Source organism: Macrobrachium rosenbergii, chromosome 51, assembly GCF_040412425.1.
Source record: "Macrobrachium rosenbergii isolate ZJJX-2024 chromosome 51, ASM4041242v1, whole genome shotgun sequence".
Lineage (NCBI taxonomy): Eukaryota > Metazoa > Arthropoda > Malacostraca > Decapoda > Palaemonidae > Macrobrachium > Macrobrachium rosenbergii.
In genome coordinates, this window is record NC_089791.1 from 71,568,218 (window position 1) to 71,574,502 (window position 6,285).

General features: G+C 37.5%; 1 pseudogene; it reads left to right on the forward strand.

Moving 5' to 3' along the window:
* The first annotated feature begins 530 nt into the window (after positions 1-530).
* LOC136833102 (uncharacterized) lies at positions 531-5,758 on the forward strand (annotated as a pseudogene).
* Positions 5,759-6,285: the final 527 nt, after the last annotated feature.

Consider the following 6,285-nt stretch of genomic DNA (forward strand, 5'->3'; position numbering starts at 1 on the left):
ATCATCAGTGGCTATGTTTATGATCACAGGTTCCACGCTCTCATGGATATTATCCAACGTCCAGTACTCCTCCTCAAAGCGCTGAGTCTGACGAATAGCTCCTGTCCCACCTCCGGGTTGCATATTCCCGAAATGTATACTGGTAGTGCACCAACAAATTTCCAGCCAATCACAGCGCTCGCACTTGCAGTGATGTCATCACTGTGGGTGGAGCTAGTAGCCAGCGTTCCCACGCCACTTTGCTCCCTTTCCATACTATCACCCATATTTGAAAGATTAATAATAAAGATAAATCCTTTAGTAGAACTTCAAAATTTGCTACCACAACCTATGTTTGGTTTGCAAATTGTATGAACGCAAGAGTCTTAACTTGAGAGCATTACTATGATCTTTCAAAAACGTATGATACCTTCAGATGATATCATACATTGTATCAGGCCTTATTTATCGTACGCACGGCATTTGTCTAATGAATAGCTGAGTTTGGGCAGACTTTCATCACTCATACATGCTTGTTGGTCACGAGTACAATGGCCGTTAATGGCGAAGCCTTGAATTTTGAAAGCGATGGATTCTATAACACTGTAATTAAAGAAACAAGAGATTATTTATGTCTCAGAACGAATGTCCATCCTCAAGAGGACTTAGAAGCATGGAAACAAATCTACGTCAGAGGAACAAACACCTGCTTCAACGTCAAGAGGTTGTATGATGTTGGAGAGAGGAAAGCCTTTCACCAGAAATTAATGGGCATTCACGGCGATAAACGACGGAAAGGAATCAGGAAAACCTTTACTGAGTAAGTATTGACGTGGTCCAGTTATGCTTATTAATGAAATTATGATAATGATGGTTAGGGATGTCGATCATGCGGTGCAGTTTTGGTTATACTAAAGGATGGATATGGATTCTTTGGAGATTAATATGGAGAAAAATGACAAAAATGATTCTTGTTAATATCAGGCCTCACATATGATGACCGATTACGGAGGCCTAACTTACTTTCACTGGAAAGATGTCTAGTCCGAAGTGATATGACTGAGTTATCCAAATGTTTCCATAGTATTAATATGGGTTCTGAAAATTAGCAGTCAACATAGAGCTACAAGCAACGGTTTCAAATTGGATAAATTTCGATTAGGAAATTATATAGGTAAAAATTGGTAGTGGACATCTGGAATAGGCTTCCAAATAGTGTAGTCATTTATTTCATAAAGTTACGAACGTGCTGAATCAATAGGAATGATAAAATCTAAGAATACATGCGAAACGAGCTACGAAATGTGAAAACCTTAAAAAAATTTTGCAGAAATTAAATAAATCTTCTTTTCATTCAATACATTAAAAGAGACATACACAATATGATGCATGGCGTGATGGTTCAAGAAACTGTCCTCAAAAACATGTGCGCATAATATGAAATTTGTACCTCTTTTGAAGTGGCAGATAGCCATCATTTTTTGGGGTCTCTCAATTCCGCACATGGCGTTCCCAGTTACCTGATCCAGCCTGGATTTCGATGAAGCATAATTATAGTAGCACGAGTTTATGCAAATATTCAGGGGAATGAAAGAAAAAGTAGTCATTTTGAGCAGAAAATGTTCTATAAACATATGCATTTTAAGGCGACTAAGTGAATAAGGCAAGTGGATTGATATCTTTTAAATAATTATGATTCTTTTCTTGCAAGTGATCTAACTTACTTAAACAATGAGCAAAAAACGGTAATGTCTGTCTGGCTTTACGTATCAATCAAGTAAGTAGTGTAAATGTTGCTGAGTAACATTATTCATTTGTGAATGCTTTGTCCTGCAGCCTCGTCACAGAATTGTTGAACCAGCACTCATGACTGGTTCTGATGAATTCTTTAGATGGACAAGAAGAGATTTTTAAAAATACACTTTACATATTTCATAGGTGTCTAATATTCGAATAAGCAAACCTACCTTTGATATAGGAGATTCAGTTAGGCTTACTTTTTTTTATCGGTGTCCAATGAATACTACTGATAGGGAGGGAAACGGATTCAGTGATGCATGCATTTTTTTTTCTTCAAAACCTAAATAATACATTTTATTCCGAGGTACTTTAGTCACATCTGCCAATCGCTCCATGCTCCTTCTATACGGCACCACCGCTCCTCCCCCCACAGGCGACTCCGACCTCTCGTTACCAACTGGCAGCACAAATGATAACAGTTATTTTAAAATTCCCCTCATAGAAAACTAAGCCTTAAAATGCCCATGTTTATAGAACATTTTCTGCTCAAAATTGCTGTTTCTTTCATTCCCCAAAATATTTGCATAAACTCGTGTTACACCATGTACATAGCGTGGACATGTAGTCTACCACTTTAGCATCATGTAATGTTTCGGCAGGTGTCAGGTATTAATGGACGTCAGCTTTCGTATAATAAGAAGCAAAAGTTGCATGAAGAGGGAATTGGCCAGCAGTCATCCCTGTTTCATTAATTAAGATGCAAGGATCGAGAGCACAATAGAGTCTATGAGGCCTTCCTTGAGGCAATTGCGTCGAGTGGAGCCAATAACCAGAGACGCGTTTTTTAAATATTTTGAACAAGGTATTTTCCAGGTTTTTACAAGTTTTATGATTTTTTTGCATTTTAAGTCACTATCATTCTAAGTCATTACACATGACAAGCTAGTTCTGGATATTGCATAAGGCTATTTTATTACATTATATGCTTATATTAGCAAACATCTTTCCTCAATGAAAGTAATTTATCCAGATTTAAAAGGAAACTAAGCTGAACTACACTACAAAATGTACTACTGCTCATATCATTCTAAAGAGTAGTGTCGAATATTATATAATTTTTTAAAGGTTTCTATCTAGTATCTGTAAAGTTGATGCAGGAGTGATGATCTGACTTTATCGCCGTTTTTGGGCATGACAACCGCACAGGCCACAAGGTTTCGTTTGCTGAAAATGGGTTTGTGTGAAGATTTATGTGGACAGGCTAACCATTCTATAAATCCATCTCCTAAATCCATTGACTATATGCATCAAGACTGGCTGCGGAATGAACGTGGTGGCTTAAATGACCTATCAATGATGAACTCGATCAAAAAGTATGCCAAAGATAACCCTGAATTAACAATAGAAACAGAAACATACGGAGACTCTTTTTCAGTAGTATTGGTGACACCGTTTATGAAACGAATCCACAGAGAATTAAGGGAAGCTTCTGAAGTTGTTTTCGTTGATGCTACTGGATGCGTCGACAAGCTGAACGAACACCGCAATAGTAGCCTACTGTACTGTACTGTTTCTTTGTGTTGGGGGCCAGCTGGCGCAGCACTTCTGGCAGTGTTATTTACATCATCGCAAGATGAAGCTAGTCTCACGAGAGGTGAGTTTAGTTTATATTGTATTTTGAATTACTAGTATTTAAGACATATACATGTGCATAAACTGGAATTAAACTCGAAAAAGGAAATATCATCAGAAGTAGGCAGTTCTATATACGCAGAAACAAACAAAATGAGGCAAGAATGTTATTATCTGTTATTAGTTTATGGGACAGGGGACAGGGGGTAAGGTTGAAAAAATAATTCCTTTTCTAATGTGTGTGTTTCACAGGTTTCACGATGGTCAAAAGTGTAGTTGGTGAAGGTGCTTTCTTTGGAAACGGAACACCACAGGCTTTCATGACAGACAACTGTGATCCCGAAAGAAAGGCGCTAGCAGCAGCTACCTGGCCAATGGCTCAGTTGTTTCTTTGTATCTTTCACTTGCTGCAGCAGGTGTGGCCACCGGTGGCTTCTGTCTGGATTCTAAACATGGCATCAAGAAGGAAAATGGCCAAGAGCTCATGGCTGTGGCCAGGAAGCTCGTGTTTGCTGAATCTCAAACAGAGCTTGCGCGAATTTGGAATGAATTCCAAACAAGCCCTCTTGCAGAGACACATCCCAACTTTACAAGGTATTATCATTAATCAGCACCGTATATTGTTAGAAAACTTTAATATAACGAGTTTTCTTATCTTAGTATTCGGACACAGTTTTTCAGTGAATTATGGCAAAGTTCTTCCACAAATTACCAGTATTTATAACTACTTCCTCAATTTAGTCTTTTTTTTAAACGCTTCTTTTTTTATGTTCCATCCTTTCTTGTCTGTCAGTCAATTTAGTGGTTTGTATTTCTTTCAGGTATCTCCATTTGTTAGTAGACAGGAAAGAGGAATGGGGACTAATCTTCCGAGCTGGTGCATTGTTGAGGGGCATCACACCAATAATTTCTGTGAATCTACAATGTGTATAATCAAGGATATTGTCCTCAACAGGTAAATGTTATATAACTAACTCAAATGCTTTATACTGCGCTACAAATTTCCATATTGTGCTATAACATAAACAGTACTTTGGCTTGTAAGACGGTTGTGACACCATGAACTTAGATAATGGTGTACAGTATATAAATCTGACTGTTTTAATTAGTTTTCTTTTATATAAATATGAAATTAAAACAGCTGTACTGTAAATATTTGTAACAGGAGAAACTGCTGTATTATGCTTCTAATGTCACACTTGTATAAGTGACTTCAGGATTATCCTTTACCTCTTTTACCTACCCTTCTAGTGTGTGGTCATGTCATATTTGTATATGTAAGGTCATGATTATCATTTCTTTTCCACTCCATTCCTGTCAGAATATTTTACCTGAAATGATTTTCCCCCCTAGCTAGGAGAAATAGTAAATAATATTGAGGCATTGCTATTTCCCTAAATTCCCGACTGATTCTTTCTTTCTATGCTATTTTTCAGGTGCAAAGCTTACAACACGTCACAGTTAATTGTCTTTATGGCAGAAGTTTTTGATGATTATATGAAGCAGAGGCTGGTGGAAGTGGCACTTGGCAGACGACGTGTCAAAAATCTAGGCACATTCAGCAAGATACCTGCCGAAAAGGTGATGCACCTAGGAGGCGCGAAATACCAAGTGGAAAGTCAGACAGAGGCAAAGAAGCATTAGCCTATTCTGTGGATCTGAACGTTGGCATGTGCACGTGCATTGCATTGCTGGGGAGACTGGAGCTACATGCAAACACCAAGTTGCAGCTGCAGAAAAAATTTGTCAATGGTTCCTCAAATGTTCCCATTGACCACACCCAATAGAAGATGGTTAGTAGGAGTAGCTCTCGGCCCAGAAAAAGTTCCTGGAGAAAATTTCTTTGAAAGTTTGCTGGAGACTGAAATAATTAGTTCACCAGTGAATGTAAGTAATGAGGGTAAAGATAGTAATGACAGAGACATAAGAACAGAATTAAGCAGCACGTCGGCAAAAACCAGCAACGAAAGTTTAGATACTGAGGACAGACATGCATGCAATATTGAGGATCCGCAGCGGTTCCTTTATGCTGAAACTCCGTGGAGGACTCCACTATTGGATACGAGTCCTGTTGCAAAAACTTTAGAGCAAGTCGTCGAGCATTTTGATAATCACGACACTGCACAGGCTTTAAGAAGAGTACAACAGAGGCTAGCATCCGTCAAAACCACCAATCAACTAAATATCTTGCTCCATAGCATCGGTTCGGAGCTGAAAAAAAGGTACAGGCCGTGGAAAAATACCTTGTCAGCCCACCTCCATTTCTAGAAGGGGGCCTGACAGACCAAGAGGTGTAGCTACCATTGGTAAAGGACGACGGCCAAGTGCTGTCAAGGGGAAGACCAAACGCCGACGTAACCTGGCCCTGAATGTTAGCGAAAATGTGGCAAATGCTAAGTCGCATGGATCAAACCACTAAATAAAAATATATGGGAACTTTGTTGTTTGTATTCCTTTCTTTCTGTACTGTACTACTTTTGTTGGGTTAAATTAGATTTTTTTCTGCTTAGGAATCTACGTACAGTACATTGCTGTAATCGACAATGCTGAACCCTGTGAGAAATATATATATATATATATATATATATATATATATATATATATATATATATATATATATATATATATATATATATATATATATATATATATGTATATATATATATATATATATATATATATATATATATATATATATATATATATATATATATATGCAACAGACGAATTCTGCGGAAAGTGGAGTAGTCGAATAAGGAACAGGTAGACCAGTACTTGGGTAAACATAATTTATTGCAACTAGTTTCGGGGTCTTAAATACCCCATCATCAGGCATCTAATATATATAAAATAAGTAAACATAATAAAAAAAGCACTCACTAAAATAAAATTAAACACATCAGAACTAATTACCAAGAATTAAAATTGGACAGT